This window comes from Cervus elaphus, chromosome 31, assembly GCF_910594005.1.
Source record: "Cervus elaphus chromosome 31, mCerEla1.1, whole genome shotgun sequence".
In the NCBI taxonomy this organism is placed as follows: domain Eukaryota; kingdom Metazoa; phylum Chordata; class Mammalia; order Artiodactyla; family Cervidae; genus Cervus; species Cervus elaphus.
This window is the reverse complement of record NC_057845.1, coordinates 27,877,973-27,900,447: the sequence shown is the minus strand read 5'-3', so window position 1 is coordinate 27,900,447 and position 22,475 is coordinate 27,877,973. Positions and strand designations below refer to the sequence as shown.

General features: G+C 35.3%; 1 non-coding gene across 1 annotated transcript; it reads left to right on the top strand.

Moving 5' to 3' along the window:
* Positions 1-19,220: 19,220 nt before the first annotated feature.
* TRNAC-ACA lies at positions 19,221-19,292 on the top strand. The gene has a single exon. It is a non-coding gene; the product is annotated as a tRNA-Cys (tRNA).
* Positions 19,293-22,475: the final 3,183 nt, after the last annotated feature.

The following is a 22,475-nucleotide window of genomic DNA, read 5'->3' as shown; positions in this document are numbered from 1 at the left end:
AAAGGTTTCTGTTACTTCTGTATAAAAAAATGAAATAATTGTTATTCATGCGATTGTTGATGCTTTGTGATTGCAGAGATGCCAAAGGATCAAAATATTTAAAGCACTGAAGCTCAGCATGACTAATATATTATTAAACGTGAACTACACAAAGCACTGAAGCATGTGAAGCACAGTATGTCCAATGCTCTTAAGAGAGTGGCAACATCCTATTTTTAGGAGGGATGAGGCTAATTGCATTCACTGTAAATTTATCTTAAGGATCTGTTAAGTATTATTCAGTGCATCTTCCCTCCTATTGCCTATAAAATACTGTCACTTTATTTTGTTAGTCTAGGATTCATTTTCTTATTGAAATGAACCTGATTAAAGCACCATCTCAAGGGAACATCAACTCACATTTCAAAACCATCATATAATTCAGCAGAAATGTGGCAGAGATGATAGACTCTGCCTCAGGACAGAGTTAGCATGGAAAATAACTTCACCTTTGATCCCAAGGGAAAGAAGGATGCCTTAAGGTCATAAATAACGGCATTCCCATAGCACACTCCATCTGTTTAAACCCCTGTACATTTCAGCATTGCCAGGGGAATGGTGGGGATTGTGGTATTATTGGTGTAGAATGGCCTTTCTTGTGAAAAGGAAAATTTATAAATCTAATGATATTTTATCCAAAATAACCATGGTTGGTGGTTAAAAGTATAAACATTGCCTACTAAATACACTGGGCAACATATCACTATCTTTCTAAAATGCATTATCTACGTGTCAAATGCAGTATTGTGAGTAGTAACCATGATTATATACAGAGCTGCTAGCACTTTTTCGCTAGACTCAGGGCGTAGGTGACTTCTCCACATGGCATTGATGGTAATCTGAATCATTGAGTATGCTGGATATTGTTATTCACATCTGGATGATAGTTTTTTCAAGCCCTGTTGTTACTAAGTAAGCCATCAGAACACTGCTGTGACAAAGACAGTGAAAATGAAACGATAAAGTGATGGGTAGAGAGAAAAAGAGACTACACAAATGCAGTGATAAAAAGTCAGCTACTGATTTAATGACTTCTGTTTGTTTGTTAATAATACTTCTTAAAACTATAGGAGATTACGTCTGACCAAAGAAAGAGTCTGTGTTTTCACTATGCAACAGGAGCTTGTTCTGAGGATTGTGAGAATTAACTTGATAACAGCCTCTCAAGGATAAACAACATGTTAGCTAAAAGCAAAAGTTGGCAGTTGAATCACGACATCTCCATGAATGCCTGTGAGCCACGAGGAATCCACTAGCAACATCTATTTTGTTCACTCTTTTTGTACACAAGGGGTCATTGCTTTTATTGAGGTCAAGTGGAAATGAAACATTTAATAAAATGTTTATAGTTCAGAAACTTGAAAATTGGGGGAAAATTGAGAATGAATTGAATTCTTTGACAGAAAAATTATATTTTTAAAAAGTCATGAGAGATCAGTTTATTTTGTAGTTTTTCCTTAGATACTGAGCTTCTGATACATACTTACAGGTAAGCTGAATCTTTCATCTATAATTTTTAACATTTTGAATTAATTTCCTGAAGATGTCATATTTTCTTGGTTTCTTGAAATCCTCTCTGGTATTTTTTTTTCTGTTGTCTAATATTCTAATGAATAGCAGTAAAAAATAAGTTTCTTGTCTTATCTGGTGATCTAACTTGATACTGAAATAAACTTCTGCAAAGATTATGAATTTGAAGGTGTCTCGACTAGCAGGCTGTAGATGAATTTATAGGTATTTTGCTTATTGGCAAAATTTACTTATCTTAAACTTGCCTTACCTGAACTTTTGGAGGAAGATGGCTTCATTTCCTATATTTTAAAAATCTTTTTATTTTGTATTAGGGTATAGTTGATTACAAATAATGTTGTGAGAGTTTCAGGTGAGCAGTGAAGGGACTCAGCCATACACATTCACGTTTCCATTTTACTCCCAAATCTCCTCCCATCCAGGCTGCCAGATAACATTGAGCAGAGTTCCATGTACTATACAGTAGGAGCTTGTTGGTTATCCATATTAAATATAGCAGTGTGTACATGTCCATCCCAAACTCCCTAGCTATACCTTCCCCACACCCTTCCCCCTGGCATCATAAGTTTGTTCTCCAAGTCTGCCAGTCTGGCTTTGTTCTGTACAGAAGTTCATTTGTATCATTTTCTTTTCAGATTCCACATACTAGGAATGTCATATGATATTTCTCTTTCTCTGTCTGACTTACTTCACTCAGTATGATATTCTTTAGGTCCATCTATGTTGCTGCAAGTGGCACATAATTTCATTTTTTTAATACCACATCTACTTTATCCATCCTCTGTCTATGGACATTTAGGTTGCTTCCATAGCTTGGCTGTTGTAAACAGTGCTGCAATGAACACTGGGCTGCCTGTATCCTTTCAGATCATATTTTCTCCAGACATATGCCCAGGAGTGGATTGCAGGGTCCTAGAGTAGCTCCACTTTTAGTTTTTTAAGGAACCTCCATATTCTTCTCCATCGTGGGTGTACCAGTTTACATCCCCACCAACAGAGTAGGAGGGTTCTCTTCTCTCCACATCCTCTCCAGAATTTATTGTTCTGGATTTTTTGATGATAGCCATTCTGGCTGGTGTGAGGTGATATTGTAATTTTGAATTGCATTTCTCTAATAAGTAGTGAGGGCTTCCCAGATGGTACACTGGTAAAGAATCTGCCTGCCAATGCAGGAGACACAGGAGATGTGGGTTCTATCCCAGGGCTGGAAAGATTCCCTGGAGGAAGAAATGGCAACTCACTCCAGTACCCTTGTCTGGAAAATTCCATGGACACAAGAGTCTGGTGGGCTACAAACCACAGGGTCATAAAGAGTCAGGCACAACTGAACATTCATGCAATAATTAATGATGTTGAACATCTTTTCATGTGCCTCTTGGCCATCTATATGTCTTCTTTGGATAAATGTATATTTAGGTCTTCTGCCCATTTTTTGAGTGGGTTGTTTGTTTTGATACTATGAAATGTCATGAGCTGTTTGTAAATGTTGGAAACTAATCCCTTTTTAGTCACATTATTTGCAAATGTTTTCTCCCAACCTGTGGGTTTTCTGCTTTGTTTATTATTTCCCTTGCTGTGCAAAAGCTTTTGAGTTTAAGGAGGTTCCATTTGTTTACTTTTGTTTTTATTTCTATTATTCTGGGAGGTGGTTCAAAAAAGATAGTGCTGAGATTTATGTCTGAGATTGTTCTGCCTATGATTTCCTCTAGGAGTTTCATAATATCCAGTCTCACATTTAGGCTAATTTCTGTTGCACTTATTTTTGTGTATGATGTTGAAGAATGATCTATTTTTAACATATATCTGGTCTGTTTTCCCAGCACCATTTGTTGAAGAGACTGGCTTTCCAACACTGTGTACTCTTGTCTCTTTTGTCATAGATTAATTGACCATAGGTGTATCAGTTTACTTCTGGATTTTCTATCCTTTTCCACTGATCTATATTTATAGTTTTGTGCCATTACCATACTGTTTTGATGGATGAATCAGGCTCCCTGACTTCAGACTATCCTACAAAGCTACAGTTATTTTCCTATTTTTGACCAATAGGAATTCTGTGAAAAGTTTTACACCTCACCTTTCCAATGCACATGGAAAATATTGATGGTTCATCATGTTATTTTTCACTGGGACTCTGATCTAGCCTTTAAATCATTCTCATAAGATTCTAGGTTGAGTCAGCAGTCACAGTTAACTATAAGTAACCTTGCATTTAGAATTCGTAGGGGGGAAAGTATGAAACATGGGGATAGTAATGAAGATACTGTATCATTTAATATTTTCAAAGATATAGTTCAGTAAAACTTGAAATTGAGCCTAGAAAAACTAAGCATAGACATATGCTGCTGCTGCTGCTGCTGCTAAGCCACTTCAGTCGTGTCCGACTCTGTGCGACCCCATAGACGGCAGACCACCAGGCTCCCCCTCCCTGGGATTCTCCAGGCAAGAACACTGGAGTGGGTTGCCATTTCCTTCTCCAAGGCATGAAAGTGAAAAGTGAAAGTGAAGTCGCTCAGTCATGTCTGACTCTTCGCGACCCCATGAGCTGCAGCCCACCAGGCTCCTCTGTCCATGGGATTTTCCAGGCAAGAGTACCAGAGTGGGGTGCCATTGCCTTCTCTGATGGAGTTAAGGTTGATAAAAATAAAAAGTGTCAATCTAGGACTTTGAATGTTTTTCTACTTCTAAAATCAATATTTGAACTGCTGATTCAGTTAAAGTCAAGAAGGATTCATCATTGTATTGGTGTGTATTATATTTTTTAGCTTTTATGTTGTAAACAGTAGTCTTACAGTTTTCTTCAGAGTTTGGATTAAACATCTTACTGCAATTGTTTTCCTATTTAAAAAGAAAACCTATGTAATAAGTAAGAGTTATCCTCTCTAGAATATCCTCCAGTTATCCTCTCTAGAACTGTCACATCTTCAAGCAATGGTTTAGCTTAGGAGCTCTTAATTTGGAGTCTACAGTAATGTTTAGAATTCAGGAGTATCCATGAACAGGGGATACAGTGGGAAAATAAGGTTCATTTTTTATTTCTAAATTCTAATTAAATTTAACATTTCCTTAATTACTTATGGGAGCAATATACCAGAATATTGTATGGCAGTATCTGACTTTAGCTTCATAGAAATAGAAATTTCAGATATTTCCAAAGAAAATTATGAATGTAACAAAAATCTTGAATATCCTCATCACAATTTGAAATCACTGGTTATTAGATATTGTGTGATCTTATTACTGTGTTAATAGAGAATCACATTTCTCCAGTTATTTCTAGCTGTCTAATAAGTCACCCAATAACTTATTACCTTAAAGCCGTGGTTTCTTCTTTCTCATGGTTCATTGCTTTTACTGGACTAAGTGGGTCTTGGAGATCTCTCTGGAGATCCAGACAGATGTCAGATGGGAGTGCAGTTATCTGAAGGCTCACCTGGACCAGATGTTCAAGATGACTCTCTGACAAGACTGACAATCAATGCTGGCAGTGGACAGCTAGATTAGGGGTAACTGACAACCAGAGCACCGACACCTGGTTTCTCTCTGCCCAATAGTGGCCAAGTTCTGAAAGGAAATGTTCCAGAATATTCCTTGATCTGTGAGACCAAGGCAGAGCTGCAAAGTTCCTGATGTCCTAAATTTACTAACCTGACTAGCCCAGAGTCAACATTAGAAGCATCTATATTATGATGTAAATAGTCTAGAGTGTGATTCACTGATGGCCATCTTTAAAGAACTACTACCCGTGATAACAGTGTAAATCAAAAATATTTTGAAAGCTGTATTTTGATGTAGATTCCTTTGCAATATTATTTTCTGACATTACACATTTATAACTGTATTTTAAGGAGAGTGTTTAGTCTTTATCTCGCTATTAAAGAAATCTATGCTAAGTCACTTCAGTCGTGTCTGACTCTGTGTGACCCCATCCCTGGGATTCTCCAGGCAAGAACACTGGAGTGGGTTGCCATTTCCTTTTCCAAGGTATAAAAGTGAAAAGTGAAAGTGAAGTCGCTCAGTCATGTCTGACTCTTCGCGACCCCATGGACTGCAGCCTACCAGGCTCCTCCGTCCATGGGATTTTCCAGGCAAGAGTACTGGAGTGGGGTGCCATTGCCTTCTCCGAAAGAAATCTGTATTGTTCCTCAAATAGTAAAAAACCATGGTTTAACAGAAATATCACATAACAGCACAATGTTGATTTTTTTTTTAAACAGTATGTTTTGTGCAAAGCATTTGGCAAACATTGATTTTATGCTGAGATATCTTCCCTTTGCAAAGAACTGCCTGATAAATTTTTAGTGTTAAAATTAGTAAACTTTTTGTCTCTCCACATGAGTTCATGTGCTTTTTGTAATGTGATATGAAAGCTACATGACCCCAAAACTTTATCATCCCTTTATCACTTTGACTGCCAGGAAGCTCAGAAACATTAGTGAATGCTAATATTTTAGTGTTATTTGAAGATGATGAGATTTACATATCTTGTAGAAAGTTTATTTCTTCACAAAAGTTCTCTTTTTTTAAAGCTTGCATGAATTAAAAAGAAAGTCATTGTTTTGTGTTGCTATTTACTGCATGGCTAAATATTTCTGAAAAATTTATCTGATTTAAGATTCAATCCTTGTAGTTAATTATGTCAGTGGAACATGATTTAACTAGAGTTTGCTGAAAATTGTTTTTCTAGCAAATAAACACTGCATGGAAATGGACCTAAATTAATGTTATTGAAATAGAGGACTGCTGAAGCATAATGCATGTGCATGGGCCTTCATTCTTGTTAGAAGGAATCAGAATTTTCGTATCTATGTTTAATTATCTCATCCCAACTGATTCATTTTTAGGCTAGTTTCTTAGAACTCTACTAGAATTCTCACAGGAGCCCATAAATCATCTCTTTTTTGACTTCTCTTGCCGAAAACCATTGTGGGCCTGCCATTGAGTGTAAATAATATCTTTATTTTCCACACACATTCAGCAAGGCACTCTTATTTATGCTTGCTGCAGTGACTATCAATATTCTTTCCCTTCCAGATACCTTTTGCTTCCGCATTTCTTGGAGCTCAACAAGTGACCAGTACAAAATTAATGGGTTTCCAGCCTACAGAATCTTTTAGCTGAAATTAACTTTATAGAAATGTTAACTGCAGCTTGAGGTTTTAAGTTATAAATATAATATTTCATTAGCTTCCTTTGCAAAATGCAACATTATTATTTATTTTTTAAAAATGCTATTATTTTCCTTCTACTCTTTAATGAAAATATCTCTAAAATTTACTTTTAACCTCTTTCAATTAATAAAAAATATTCTGTTGCCAAGCCCAGCTTATATTTATTGATAGCTGCAGGTTATTTAGCATCCTTAGCATGCTCAAGTTATTTTTTCCTTCATCCTTTAGACACAGTGTGGAGGAGATAAATAATTACACAATGGCTATCCCTGTGACCAGTAGATAATTGTAACACTACAATAGTATAATGAATGATGAGAAAAATCAAAGAATGAGTCCACATCCTATTATACTTTATTAGAATATTCTTTCCTACACGTTGCTTATAGTTATTTATTCCCTGTCACAATTTAACACCCCTCAATGTGAAAGCTAAATGCAACAAGTTATTTTTCATGCTGCTTTAAAAATTTTCTACTGACATACTTAGTTTATCTTAGGTCACAGAGAGAAAAATTCCACTGTTTCTTTGATTCTCCTATTTAAAATATCATAAAGCTGGATATATTTTAGATAGGATATACAATGTTGGAAAATACTCTGTTTCCATGCTTGAATTAAGTGTTGGTAGAAATTTGGAACATATCTATACTTAATAGTAATTATATCATTGCCTTGAAATAGATGCTTGTCATTATGGATAATGAAAATTGAATGTATTTAAAATGAAGGAAGTTTTCTGAATATCAGAATTTCTTTTTGTACAATATTCTGAAATTAGTATTAAAACAAGGCTTATTAAAACAAGGCTATTATAGGACCTTTGTAGGTAGCTCAAGTTCTTCGTCTCCCATTTTTTCTGCCTCCTATTCCCCGGTATTCTTTGACATTTCCACTTCCACTCCCCAGTTTATTTTTTCTCTTGTTCTGTCTCTTTATGCCATTCCACTTTATTCTTTCAAGGACAGTGCTCCTTAAAGAATTGTTGGGACTGCCGAATGTCAAAAGGCATTGAAATAGCTCTGTTCCTTTCATTTCCCTCCTAGTTAATCTACGAGACAGGCAAACATACTGACCACACAGAGACACATGAATACACACACACAAACACACCATTTAGCGTAATTATTTGTGACTATTCTTTCTTTCTCTAAAGCTTTGCAATAGAGTAATGCTAAAGTTTAAAGAAAAGGACATGTACTTCTAATGTATATGCATTGCATAACATACACAAAAAGCAGTTAACAGAAAATTTTGTAAAAGATAGTTTCTTTGTGACTGGTACAATTGAGCTGAATATTTAAGTTAAATAAGATATTTGAGATGCAAATAATATTCTCTCAAATTATTTTATAATTATCTTTTAGATTGTGTACTTTTTCATGTCAAGCAATGAGCGTTTGAAGTAAAATAGTCAAACACGCATGTCCAGTCCATGTTTATTTTCTACCATATGTTTTCCTGGCTCATCAAGATTGTTCAGGGTCTACAATGGTTTTAAAGATTTTAAAATACAAATGCATGTATTTGGCATTTGATTATTTTAAGTGACTTACCAAGTAAATTCAGAGATGCTGTCTATAAAATTGTGCTTTCTTAGAGTAAAACAGGTAAATTATTTCATCTACTCTTCTAAATCCTGAATATAAAAATTTTATTCAGAAAATTTCAACAAAATCTGAAGGTAAAGTTTTATTCAGAAAATTTCAACAAAATAACATTTAAAGTAAAAAATATATATATACTTTCTAGGGGGAAATATTTTGGAGAACTGTAACACTATTCCTTTGAAAATAGTTCAGTTCAGTCGCTCAGTTGTGTCCAACTCTTTGCAACCCCATGGACTGCAGCACACCAGGCTTCCCTGTCCATCACCAACTCCTAGAGCTTACTCAAACTCATGTCCATCAAGTCGGTGATGCCATCCAACCATCTCATCCTCTGTTGTCCCCTTCTCTTCCTGCCTTCAGTCTTTCCCAGCATCAGAGTCTTTTCCAATGAGTCAGTACTTCGCATCAGGTGACCAAAGTATTGGAGTTTCAGCTTCAGCATCAGTCCTTCCAATGAACACCCAGGACTGATCTCCTAGAGCATGGAGTGGTTGGATCTCCTTGCAGTCCAAGGGACTCTCAAGAGTCTTCTCCAACACCACAGTTCAAAAGCATCAATTCTTCTGCTCTCAGCTTTCTTAATGGTCCAACTCACACATCCATACATGAAGATAAGAAGGAATCAAAGTCTATAAGTTACTTTCCTTCAGGCTTTTTGATTGATATTGTCACCGTTTTCATAAATGGTTCTCTATGTGATAAATTTATTAATTGCAAGAAGCATCCAGCCCCAAAGTTCTATGGTTAGGTATTTACACATCTTTGTCCAAATTCTAAGCTATGTATTTTGCTGATAGTATTTATACAATATTTTTTTACTTGCAATTAGAATCTTTGTGCCACACCTCAATCTTCTTCCATCCTAACCAACAAAATATCATTGACCCTTCTTTAATTTTCAATGAGACTTCAGGCATCTTTTAATAACCTAGTCAATTTTAGACCTGAATAGTCATATTCATGAGCTGTGCTATTAAATTATTTGTGGATTATGGGTTTCACCTGCTGTCTTCCAATTCTTGTGCAGCTGGTATTATTGGATATTGACCAGCATGGTTGGTATGAGGTCAACTGAATTCACATTTGCTACATCTTCATGTTTGCCATTGACAGATTGACTCCTTTTAACTTTCTATGGCACAACTAACACATTACCCAATACTGGCTTCAGTTATGGCCAGGAAATTTAGAAAATTCTTATGGTACTGTTTTGTTTATTCAACAAATTAATGAAAAAATTTATTTAGTTACAAAGGCATCATTGTCAAAAATGAGAATATAACGTGCCAATGCTTTACTGAGACCAAGTCAAAAATATATATTTGAGAACTGCAGAATTTCCAGCTTATCACAGCCATGTCACATACCTAAATTATTTTTCAATATATTATATGCTATTTTATAATATAAATGTAATTCATATATTCATGTAAACTGTCCTGTTATTATATATATAATATAGGATATCTCCTTTAAATTTAAAAGAATTATATGCTCATTTCTTCTAATATAATGTAATGTAATACAACATGGCCATATTTCTTAGCATTAATAGAAAATCCTATATCATAATAATTTAATCATGATTAAATTTTCCAAATACTTGAAGTCAGTCACTTAAGAAAACTGATTATTTTTATTGACACTTTTCTATTCTGTTGATACCCTGCCGCCTCAATAACTTTTCTGGAGGGGATTTGGCTCAATGCACCTTGTGCCTTATGTTTAAAGGAAAAATAGTAGATTCACACATAAATTCTATAAGTGTGTATTTTCACGTTATTTTCATTAGTAAGAATTGAGTAGATACCTATATCCAATTGGGATTCCCAGGTGGCGCTAGTGGTAAAGAGCCCGCCTGCGCAAGGCAAGAGTTTTCAATCTCTGGGTCAGGAAGATCCCCTGAAGGAGGGCATGGCAACCCACTCTAGTATTTAGTATTTAGATCTAGTATCTAATATTTAGTATCCAGTTCTTGCCTGGAGAATTCCGTGGACAAGGGAGCCTGGTGGGCTGCAGCTCACAGGATCACAAAAAGTTGGTCATGGCTGACGCATCTTAGCACACAGGCACTCGCAATATCCAGTAGAAGAATACTTAAATATAGTCATTCCATTGCAATGCACTGTTGTCTAGCCATCTAATAATAATGTAGAATGAGAAATTTTTAAACTGTGGCACGTTTCCCACATGGATTGGTGTGTGAAAAAGAAAGCATAGCACAATACATGATGCATAGCATAAATATATAATTATTATAAATTAATCCCAATACTGTGTGTGTGTGTATTTAGTAGAATTAGCAGCAGCACTAGTACCAAGAGATGGAAATAAGATTGTGTGTGTGCTTCAATTTGAAAGTTCATAACTTTCACCTTGCACCTTTGAATATGTCATGTAAATTACTAATGTTTTGCCTATATTAAAAAAAATAAGTTTTCAAAATATAACAATACAAAAAGGAGATATGGCTTACAGCTTGATAAGAGCCACTTTATTTATGGTCAGGAAAAGAGTTAAATAAATATAATTGTAGGTGTAACCTGCAAAATGGTACAACTGTCCAAAATAAAAATATTTGCTGAAAAACTATCCATTTCTCTTTATCAAACCCCTCTTTGGGCCAAGAATTTCAATAACAGAAGAAAAGTATTGACTTTCTAGCTGTAATGTACATAACATTCTATCATAGCAGTGAGTAAAATATACTAAATCTTCTATTGTTTTCATAAATTAGGTAAATTTGTCATCTAGTTTTATCACAAAGAAAGGCTTAAAATAATTTCATTATTCAAAGATGCCCTTTACTGTTCCACTTCTATATATTGGCATAAAGCTCATGTATCCAAAAATATGTATTTCTGTGTTAATTCATAAGAGATCAAATCAATTTTTAAAAATTAAAGTTTTTCAAATAAAAATTAAGAGCAGTGGTATTATTAATAACAATATACATGCTAAATACTGCTTGGCTCTTTTTATTGTGATGAATTATTTAAAATCATAATGATAAAGTAGTTTTTCTTAGATAATCTTCCATTTTTTTAGAAACATTATTTGTGTACAAAATATGGATAATTCAAATTTTTCTACTGTAGATATTAATAAAATAACTTTTTGACATTATATTAAGAGTTTGAAGATTATTTAAAATGTTTATTAGATATACATTAGATTAAAAGTTGTATTCACACTTTGGATCAAAAGTTATATTTAAGAAGAGAGACAAATTATTCTTATTTGCAAGGAATTAATTGCAATTAAGATTTTAAAACAATGCATTCTATTCTAAGATGGAGATAATGTATGTTATAGATCAGACTTTTAAGATGTTTCCAAGTTTGGACACTCTACATGGATTTTGGACTCCCTAGAATTTTACATTAGCCTTTTATTTGTTTTTATGGGCTCTGTTTTTCTTGATGTTAGGCTCCTAGGATTATATGCCTTCTAATATGTAAGCAAAGGAATACACTGTCACTTTGTTCCCAGGAAAATTCCAGAGAACCATCCTAGTTGACCTGCCTTAGGCCACACAGCCAATGTTGGAAGAATCATTGAGGTCAGAAGCCAAGAGTAGGCACTTTAAGAGTGGGCTCCTGAAGAGTGGACCCAGCTATCTAAGGTCAACAGGGATTCCAAAATATATTTGAATTTTTGGTAAAACAATTAAAATATGGGATGGATGCTGAAAAGTAATTAATAGTTGGCTACTATGTCAGAGACAATAGACCATAGAATATTAAGTGCTTAAAGTTGAAGCCACTTTACTTGGATTGAAATCTAGCTCTCCTACTTTCCTAGATGTGTGAACTTAGATGAATTTTTTTTAGTCTTTTTGTGTTGGTTTCCCCATATTTAAAATAGAGATAATAATATAATACATTTTTCTTAGGTTTGTGTGAACACTAATTGTATAATCAATACCTGAGGGCTGAGGAGTCTTCTCAGGTGGTGGTAAAGAATCGGCCTGCCAGTGCAGGAGATATCAGAGATGTGGGTTGGATCCCTGGGTCAAGAAAATCCACTGGAGAAGAAAATGGTTTCCCACTCCAGTATTCTTGCCTGGAGAATCCCATGGACAGAGGAGCCTGATGGGCTACAGTCCATAGCGTCGCAAAAGAGTCGGATGTGACTGAAGTGACTTAGCACGCAAGGACTAAGTGGGAAGAGGAGAAAATGGGTTTTGGGTTCCAGGGAAGTAGCTTGGTATGCAGGGGTCACCTGAGAGAAGCAGTGGACTTCAATCAGTCAGAAAAGATTTAGCATAAGCATTAAACTTGAAAAAAATAGGAAACAGTGAGACTGGATAGAGACAATGTAGTATATCCGTACAATGGGATATTACTCAACTCTAAACACGAAGAAGATTCTACAATATACAAAAACATGGATGAAACTTGAGACATAATGCTAAATGAAATAAGCCAGTTGCAGAAAGATTAATACTACATGATTCCATTTATATTAGGCTTCTAATATAAATTTATAGAATCAAAGAATGGAATGGTGGTTGTTGAGGGAAAGAAGGAAATGGGGATTTATCAATCAATGAGCCTAAAATTTCAATTTAAGAAGATAAGCTCTAGAGATCTGTTATACAACATTTGTACCCATAGTCTCTGACTATTTCCATTGTTTCCTCATCTATTTGCCATGAAGTGATGGGACCGGATGCCATGATCTTAGTTTTCTGAATGTTGAGTTTTAAGTCATCTTTTTCACTCTCCCCTTTTGCTTCCATCAAGAAGCTCTTTAGTTCTTCTTCACTTTCTGCCATAAGGGTGGTGTCATCTGCATATCTGAGGTTATTGATATTTCTCCCAGCAATCTTGATTCCAGCTTGTGCTTCATTCAGCTCAGCATTTTGCATGATGTACTCTGCATATAAGTTAAATAAGCAGGGTGACAATATACAGTCTTGACTTACTCCTTTCCCAATTTAGAACCACTCTATTGTTCCATGTTCAGTTCTAACTATTACTTGACCTGAATACAGATTTTTCAGGAGTCAGGTAAGGTGGTCTAGTTTTCCTATCTCTTGAAGAATTTTCCACAGTTTGTTGTGGTACACACAGCCAAAGGCTTTGGTATAGTCAATAAAGCAGAGTTAGATGTTTTCCCAGAACTCTTCTGGTTTTTTGTTGGCAATTTGATCTCTAGTTCCTCTGCCTTTTCTAAATCCAGCTTGAACATCTGGAAGTTCATAGTTTATGTACTGTTGAAGCCTGGCTTGGAGAATTTTGAGCATTACTTTGCTATCATGTGAGATGAGTGCAATTGTGTGGTGGTTTGAACATTCTTTGGTATTGCCTTTCTTTGGGAATGGAATGAAAACTGACTTTTCCAGTCCTATGGCCACTACTGAGTTTTCCAAATTTGCTAGCATATTGAGTGCAGCACTTTCACAGCATCATCTTTTAGCATTTGAAATAGCTCAACTGTAATTCCATCACCTCCACTAGCTTTGTTCGTACTGATGCTTTATTTTGGGGGGCTCCAAAATCACTGTAGATGGTGACTGCAGCAATGAAATTAAAAGACACTTGCTCCTTTAAAGAAAAGCTATGACCAACCTAGACAGCATATTAAAAAGCAGAGACATCACTTTGCCAATAAAGGTCCATCTAGTTAAAAGCTACGTTTTTTCCAGTAGTCACATATGGATGTCAGAGTTGGACTGTAAAGAAAGCTGAGTGCCAAAGAATTGAAGCTTTTGAACTGTGGTGTTGGAGAAGACTCTTGAGAGTCCCTTGGACTGCAAGGAGATCAAATCAGTCAATCCTAAAGGAGATCAGTCCTGAATATTCATTGGAAGGACTGATGCTGGAGCTGAAACTCCAAAACTTTGGTCACCTGAGGCAAAGAAGTGACTCATTGGAAAAGACCCTGATGCTGGGAAAGATTGAAGGCAGGAGGAGAAGAGGACGACAGAGGGTGAAATGGTTGGATGGCATCACTGACTCGATGAACGTGAGTTTGAGTAAGCTCTAGGAGTTGGTGATGGGCAGCGAAGCCTGGCACGCTGCAGTCCATGGGGTCTCAAAGAGTTGACTGAGCAACTGCACTCAGCTGAACTGTACCCATAGTCAACAATACTGTATTATATACTTAAAAATTCATTGAAGGTAGATCTCACGTTGTGTTCTTAATACAATAAAAATAAAAATGGAAAAGAGGAAGTTATTTATAGATTATTATCAGAGTTAAGTTACTAAAAAAAAAAAAAAAACAGATTAACCTGGGACTTTATAAATCCCTTGATCACATCATCTCTTAGCATCTTCTTCTCCTGTCTTACTTGAGCAAACCATGCCCATTCATTCCACACGAACATTGTTATTACTTAAAATTTTATCAGTTTGGAAATTTTATCCTTCAAGATTCTATTTTCTGTCTATTCCAACTGAGGTTGTTCTGCAAATATACATATTCTTAAAATTATTCACATTCACTCACTCGGAGTCTTTTAGATGCAGACATACATTTTATGTTGCTAATTTCAGTCCTGATGACATCTACCAGCATAATCCAACTGTTCCCTGTGCTGCACAGGATGGGTTGTTTGATCTGACAAAGAAATGTTGTAGCTGAGAGGCATGGGTTCAGATGTTAGTCTGCTTTGTAACTTATGAGCTCTGCCCAACAGAAATGTAAAGCCGTACAAGTAACTTAAATTTTTCTTTGTCGTTCTTCAATTGCTAAGCCATGTCTGACTCTTTGCAACCCCTTAAACTGCAGTGCACCAGGCTCCCTTGTCCTTCACTATCTCCTGAAGTTTGGTCAAACTCATGTCCGGTGAGTCGTTGATGACATTCAACCACCTCACCCTCTGTTGCCCTCTTATCTTTCTACCCTCAACCTTTCCCAACCACAGGGTCTTTTCTAATGACGCTTTTCTTTTCAGCTCTTCACATCAAGTGGCCAAAGTATTGGAGTTTTGGCATCAGTCCTTCCAATGAATATTCAGGGTTGATTTCCTTAGGATTGACTGGTTTGATCTCCTTGCAGTCCAAGGGACTCTAAAGAGTCTTCTCCAGCCTCACAATTTGAAAGCATCAATTCTTTGGCACTCCAACCTTCTTTATGGTCCAACTCTCACATCTGTATGTGACTACTGGAAAAACCATAGCATTGACTATACAGATCTTTGTTGGCAAAGTGATGTCTCTGCTTTTTAATGTACTGTCTAGGTTTGTCATATCTTTCCTTCCAAGGAGCAAGTGTGAATGGCTAGAAATATATTAACTGTTAGTAAGTTGGCTCAGTTACACAAACTATTCAGGAATCCAGGTCCGTTTTCACTAAGTTCCTTCATCTCTGGGGTGGCCCTTAGCATCCTTGTCTAAAATAGCAGCATTTATGTTCCAAGCAGCAGGACAGGGAGAGGAAAGGTGAGAATAGATCAAAGGCAAATACAAGCATCTTTCAAAGAATGTTAGCGGAGGCTGACACCTGTCATTTCCACTTATATTACACTGATCCCACTGGCCAGCACTTAGTTCCAGAAAATGAGTCTTTTTTGTAGTCGCCCAGTCAGCTGAAAACTGAGAGTTCAATAATTATGAAAGGAAGATATGTATTTGAATAAGTAGCAGCCCCTATCTTGGGCTTTCTCTGAGGCCGCAACCATGGACTTAAGGTAATTTTAGCATTTGTTTTCCTGGTGGATATGCCTTTAGAAGAAGACTTTAAGAGGATCCAAGATGTCTCATTGCTTCCTTCAAAAGAACACTGAAGTGTGGATGCACGCCTTGCTTGAGACTGCTTCTGTTTTCACGGCACTTCAGGGTTGGGGGTTGTCAGAGAAGTGTTGATGGCCCAGATCTCATGCTCAGTTGCTAGGTAGGGCAGTCCATTATGCTTGTGCCGTGTTGTTTAGTAATTATCATGGAATCGAGGGAATTTCCATATTATAGTTTATTTTCAGGCGCCAAAATAGTCATCAATTTTATTGTTGTTGTTCAGTCACTAAAGCGTGTCTGACTCTGCAACCCCATGAACTGCAGCACACCAGGCTTCCCTGTCCTTCACTATCAATTTTATTAATACTTTTCAATTTTGAGCCACTGGTATTCTTTATAAATGCATTTATTCATGCAAAATTATCTCTTCATTTTAGATTCTGTTACATTTCTTGCCCTACCTATAAATAGATATGTAATCATCTTAGTAATAAGAAATCTTATTAATAAATACCATATAATGTTCTTGCTTTGAAAAAGAATATGATTAGACTTTGTACATAGTCCATGATTGATGTTATGAACAGAAGGATATGTTCTAAATATATAGACCTTTCTTAAATTTTCATTTTGTGATCAAATATGGCAGTTGTTTAGAGAGTTAAAAAAAAAAAAAAAGCCTATTATTTTGAAGCTTATTGGCACTCTTAACATCTCCTCAGCAGGTTTCTTGATTTATTCTACAGTGATTGAAAGTCAACTCTTTCTGCTTTATGTGCTGACTTACTTTATAAATTATTAATGTCCTTGGTGCCTGCTAAACACTTTAATTCCTCAAAAAATTTTGATCGTGCCAGCAATTCTTTCTGTTAGTAGTGTTTTCCTTTAGGAATACATTCAGACTGAATTAAGTAACTTGATGGTAGTTTAGCTACAAATCCACCTCTTTGTTAACTAGATGGAAAATAATTCAGGAGGGAAATGCAGACAAAACTGACAATTGACCTTCTAGATTTTCCCAACTGAAACATAGTTTGGAAGAACTAAACCACATTAAAAATAATCTAAAATTCACTTCTGATTAAACTTTAATCTGTCTTATGTTTACCTATATGTTAGAAAAAAGAAAACCAAATTAAAAGAGATGGACTTGCTTCCATTACCTATCCATTTGCCTGTGATTGTTTATTTTACTACTAATAAAAGCAGAATAAGTTCATGGAAAATTATGAATGACAAAGTAAATCATGTCTTCAGTAACTAATCACACCTGCTATTACAATTTTGATGCATGTTCTCCATTGTTTATTACCATTAATAGTTTTTAAAAGTTGTAATCAGAATCTATATACTCTGGAATACTATTTTCTATTTAAACTGTGTTATAGAATATTTTTGTGCCACATCAGCTTCAAAAATCCCTATATTTCATTAGCTGAATAGTGTTCTCTTGAGAGAAACTAGTATGAATAATTAATTGTTTCCTAATTGATGGGAATGTAAGCGAATCCTAATTTTTGATACTTAATATGGCAATGAATGTCTTCATTTAAAAATATTTTGGATAATTTTGTTATGATAGACATTTTGCAACTGAATGGGATGAGTACATAGTTATCTCTTCTATGGTATTACCAATTTGGTTTTTACAAAGGGGTGATAATATTGCAATAAGACCTCCCTCCAGAAAATTAGACACAATTGTTTCAAACTTTTAGAAATTAATAAAGTGTTAGCATGTTGATAAGTACATACTTTTGTATTTCTGATTGAAATTGCCTGTTTCTTGGTTATGTTTCCTTCTCATGAACTTTTCATGAAGTTTGCATTTAATCATCCATGAGATTCTTAAAAGTTTTATTATTAATATATGTAGTGTGTAATTTTACAGTATTTGTCACACTATATTTTGGACAGTTTTTTGTTCTTTGTATTTGTTTTCCACATTAAAGTCCTTTAGTTGGTGTGATTCTTTCATTAGGATTGTTATACTTCAGAACAGATGGTAAATTGATCCATCTACCCATCCATTCATTTATCCACTCAATTTGTTATTCATTTTTTATAATATATGTTTTTGAATAAACGCTTGTAAACTTTTAGTATATAGTGTGAATTATATGTCATGCTGAGTCATTTTTCTTAGTCACTAACTTGAGAATAGCCCTAGTCCACCTATCTGCCTAACAATGTCACTTGCCTACTACCAGATAGAGCTAGTTGAGTAATCAGAATCAAGCAAACCACAGGGACCACGCTGAGAGCTCGACAGACCTTTTATTTTTTTTATTTTATTTTTTTTACGTTTATTTTTATTAGTTGGAGGCTAATTACTTTACAATATTGTAGTGGTTTTTGCCATACATTGACATGAATCAGGATGGGAAATACATGTAAATCGAGAGACCTTTTATTTTGCTGGTTTGCTGGACATTTACCTCTTCCTTCCTCTACTTGCAGCGCTTTTCTGCCACTAGATTTGTTGGTTCTCTCCCTAAAGAAATGAATCCAGTATCCTTTTGGAGACAATATGTTTATCTGTGATATTTTTCATTCTCTAAGGAGGAATCAGCTTTTCAAAAAAGATAAATATCTATCAACTCCTCACTTAAAACACTAGAAGGCAGTGATGACTTTATGTAATTTCAATCCAAGTATCTCTTGTAATGTCAGAGTATAAGGAAGCACAGCTTTGAGAGAGAAACTTAATGAGCAGGCAGATTATCTAGGTGCTATTTTCCTCATCTCTGCTTCATTTGAAAAGATCAGTTTAGCTAAAACAATTGCAGATATCATGATGTTGTCTTACTCATTTGAATTTGAGCTGATGAGAAAAAAAAATACAAATGTGTAGATCTAATTTGTTATTTGTGATTTATTGCCATGAGTATCTTTTTTCCCTTTTACTCTCTGCTTATATGAATCAGTCACTTTAATTGAGTTATAGCTTAATTTCCAGATATAATCTCTTATTATAGTAAGATTTTGTTATTTATATCTTACGCAGCATAAAAACAGGCTTTCCTATTAGTATTAAAATAGGCTGGATTCTTCTTAGCACAAGTTAGCAATTAAGATAAGTAATATTATCCAGGACAAGGAGGAAATAAACGTACAAGACCTTGAAATTGGCTAAATGGAATGGCCTAAGGCTGACAGTGCTCTTTTAGGGAAAGATAAAGACTTCCCTGGTGGCTCAGATGGTAAAGCGTCTGCCTACAAAGCAGGAGACCCAGGTTCGATCCCTGGGTTGGGAATATCCCCTGGAGAAGGAAATGGCAACCCACTCCAGTATTCTTCCCTGGAAAATCCCATGGACGGAGGAACCTGGTAGGCTACAGTCCATGGGGTCACAAAGAGTCAGACATGACTGAGGGATTTCACTTTAACTTTCTTTCAAAGACTATCCAAATTTACAACTGAAAATTTTAGGAAAGCATACAAATTATTGCTAAGTCACAAATATATACTCACATATTAACATTCTAGTGACAAAAAACCTAAGTATTTCCTCAAATGATTCAATGACGCTATGTTTCTTTTAAGTAGAGAGGAGGAAGAGCCACAACCTTATACACTTAAATTTTAGAGAATAAATTCTCCATAATAAAATTATTGGCCCAGCAGTGTTTTAGATAGTGAGCACAATACAAAATGTCTTACACATTTTACGCCAAATATTTTACTCAAATTCCTACATTTAGTAATGAGATATTTCAATGTGTGCTTTATTGTTAAAAAGACTTTTACGTGTGGGCTGAATCGCTTCAGTCATGTCTGTCTCTGTGTGACAGACTCTATAGACTGTAGAAAACCAGGCTACTCTGTTCATGGGATTCTCCATGCAAGAATACTGGAGTGGATTGTATTTCAAAGTGTATTCTCTTCTTATTAGACTCAATCCCCCCAAAATCACTTTGATGTTTTTCAGCAGCCATTTTCAGGTGGCTGGAATTTTCTGTATTTTAAGAGGTTTGTTGTTAATAAGATAAAAGAATAATAGAAAGCCAACACTGCTTCAAAGGGATAAATTTAATTGGTTTCAATAGTACACATTGAATTAGTATAATTAAATTAGAATTCAAGGTAAAGTTTTTATAATTTTGTATGAAACAGAGAAAAGCAAAGCTAGTGTAGTGAATATCTTTTGGAAAAAGATCATAACTTTGATTCTTAATTTCCTGACTCACTTCCTTCAAGACAACCACACTGCTGCAATCTGAAGCCAATCTGAACTCAGAATTATGTGACTTGGTTGATTTTATTTCCAACTTTTTCATTGACTAACTTCATAAACTTTTTGAAGTATCTCTATATTCTTTAAAAATCTTAAAAATAAAAGAAATATAAGAGATGTAATTAGCTCATGTAGCAATAAATCATAACCTAGTTCTATTTTTATTCTTAATATTTAAAAAGAACCATTTGCAATAATCTTGTATATTTTGGGGTGTGTGTGTGTGTGTACATGGGTATAAGAAAAGGTAAGCCATTTTTGAGAGGTATACTTTTCTTAAATTGGTAGTTGACATTAAAGGGAGTAATAGAGTTTTATGTACAAATGATGAAGAAAAAGTCCATTTATTCTCATATTGACTGTTGCTGGATCAATTTGATATATGATCCTAGGAACCTCGGAAGTAGAATTATAGCAATGATCTGTCTCCACTAATTCACACCTTCTGTGAGCCATTTTTTAGTGACTTAGCCAGCTAGGTTAAAATTAGTGAGAGCGGAAAGTGGAAAAAAGCTTATATCTTTATTGGCAATCGTATGCTGGTATTCATGTTTCATGTTAGGCAGTCACTGCCATTTTTCAAACGTTGTGCTTTTAAACTTTTTTTCAAGAAATATATTAGTTGAGTCAATTTTCAAGCTAAAAATGGTAGAGATTCAGGTATGAGAATTAGTACATTAAATTTTTTTTTCATCCATACAAAGTAAGTTTCTGTAGAGTGATGTTATCTATGTTAAATGCCCTTTAGGAATATGTCTGCTTAATTGAAGATATAGTATTAGTTTATTATTTATTGGATGGAAACTCAAGCAGAATATTCAGTGCCTGAAGCAGAGATTTACTTTTAAAGAAGAAAATTACATTTTCTTTGATTGGTTCATGTTCTGCTAAATGCGTAGATTATAAAAGCCCCTCAGTAGGAATTTTAAAATACTTTTAGGGTAAAACTGATTTATGTGTGCTGTAACAATATAATAGAGGGGGAAAAATTCATATTTTACTTCCAGCAGGCACACAGATATAATTAAATCAAGATACTTCATAATGTAACATACGGTTCTTGGTAATGTGAAGATCTGTTTTTCCTGATTTTGAATGATAACCTTAGTCTCTTCTATTGTCTGTGCAAAACAGTATCCCTTCAGGACATTCCTTATATTTATTTGAAAGTGTCAAGAGGAAGCTCAGTCCTCCTGGGCTCCAGGGCTCCATGTTTCCTTTGAAAGGATTTGGGGTTCTAACCATGCACTTGTCCTTACTTCCCAACCTTGCCAGTACTACCTGTACTAAAACGGACTGGAATGGGTGACTTTAACTCAGATGAACATTACATCAACTACTGTGAGCAAGAATCCCTCAGAAGAAATGGAGTAACCCTCATTGTCGACAAAAGAGTCCAAAATGCAGTACTTGAATGCAATCTCAAAAATGACAGAATGATCTCTGTTTCCAAGACAAACCATTAAATATCACATTAAATCAAGTCTATGCCCCAACTAGTAATGCTGAAAAAGCTGAAGTTGAATGGTCTTATGAAGCCCTACAGGACCTTCTGGAACTACTACCAAAAAAGATGTCCTTTTCATTTTAGGGGACTGGATGCAAAAGTGTAGGAAGTCAAGAGATACCTGGAGTAACAGGCAAATTTGGCCTTGGAGTAAAAATGAAGCAGGGCAAAGACTAACAGAGTATTGCCAAGAGAGTGCACTGGTCACAACAAACACAACAACACAACACTTGGGAAGACTCTACACAGGGACATCACCAGATGGCCAATGCCAAAATCGTATTGATTATATTCTTTGCAGCCAAAGGAGGAGAAGCTCTATATAGTCAGGATAAACAAGACTGGGAGCTGACTGTGGCTCAGATCATGAACTCCTTATTGCCAAATTCAGGCTTAAATTGAAGAAAGTAGGGAAAACCACTAGACCATTCAGGTATGACCTATATTAAATCCCTTATGATTATACAATGGAAGTGACAGATAGATTCAAAGATTAGATCTGATAGACAGAGTGCCTGAAAAACTATGGCTGGAGGTTCATGACATTGCATAGGAGGTAGGTATTAAGACCATCTCCAACAAAAAGAAATGCAAAAAGCTAAAATGGTTGTCTTAGGAAGCCTTAAAAATAAATGAGAAAAGAAGAGAAACTAAAGGCAAAGGAGAAAAGGAAAGATATACTCATTTGAATGCAGA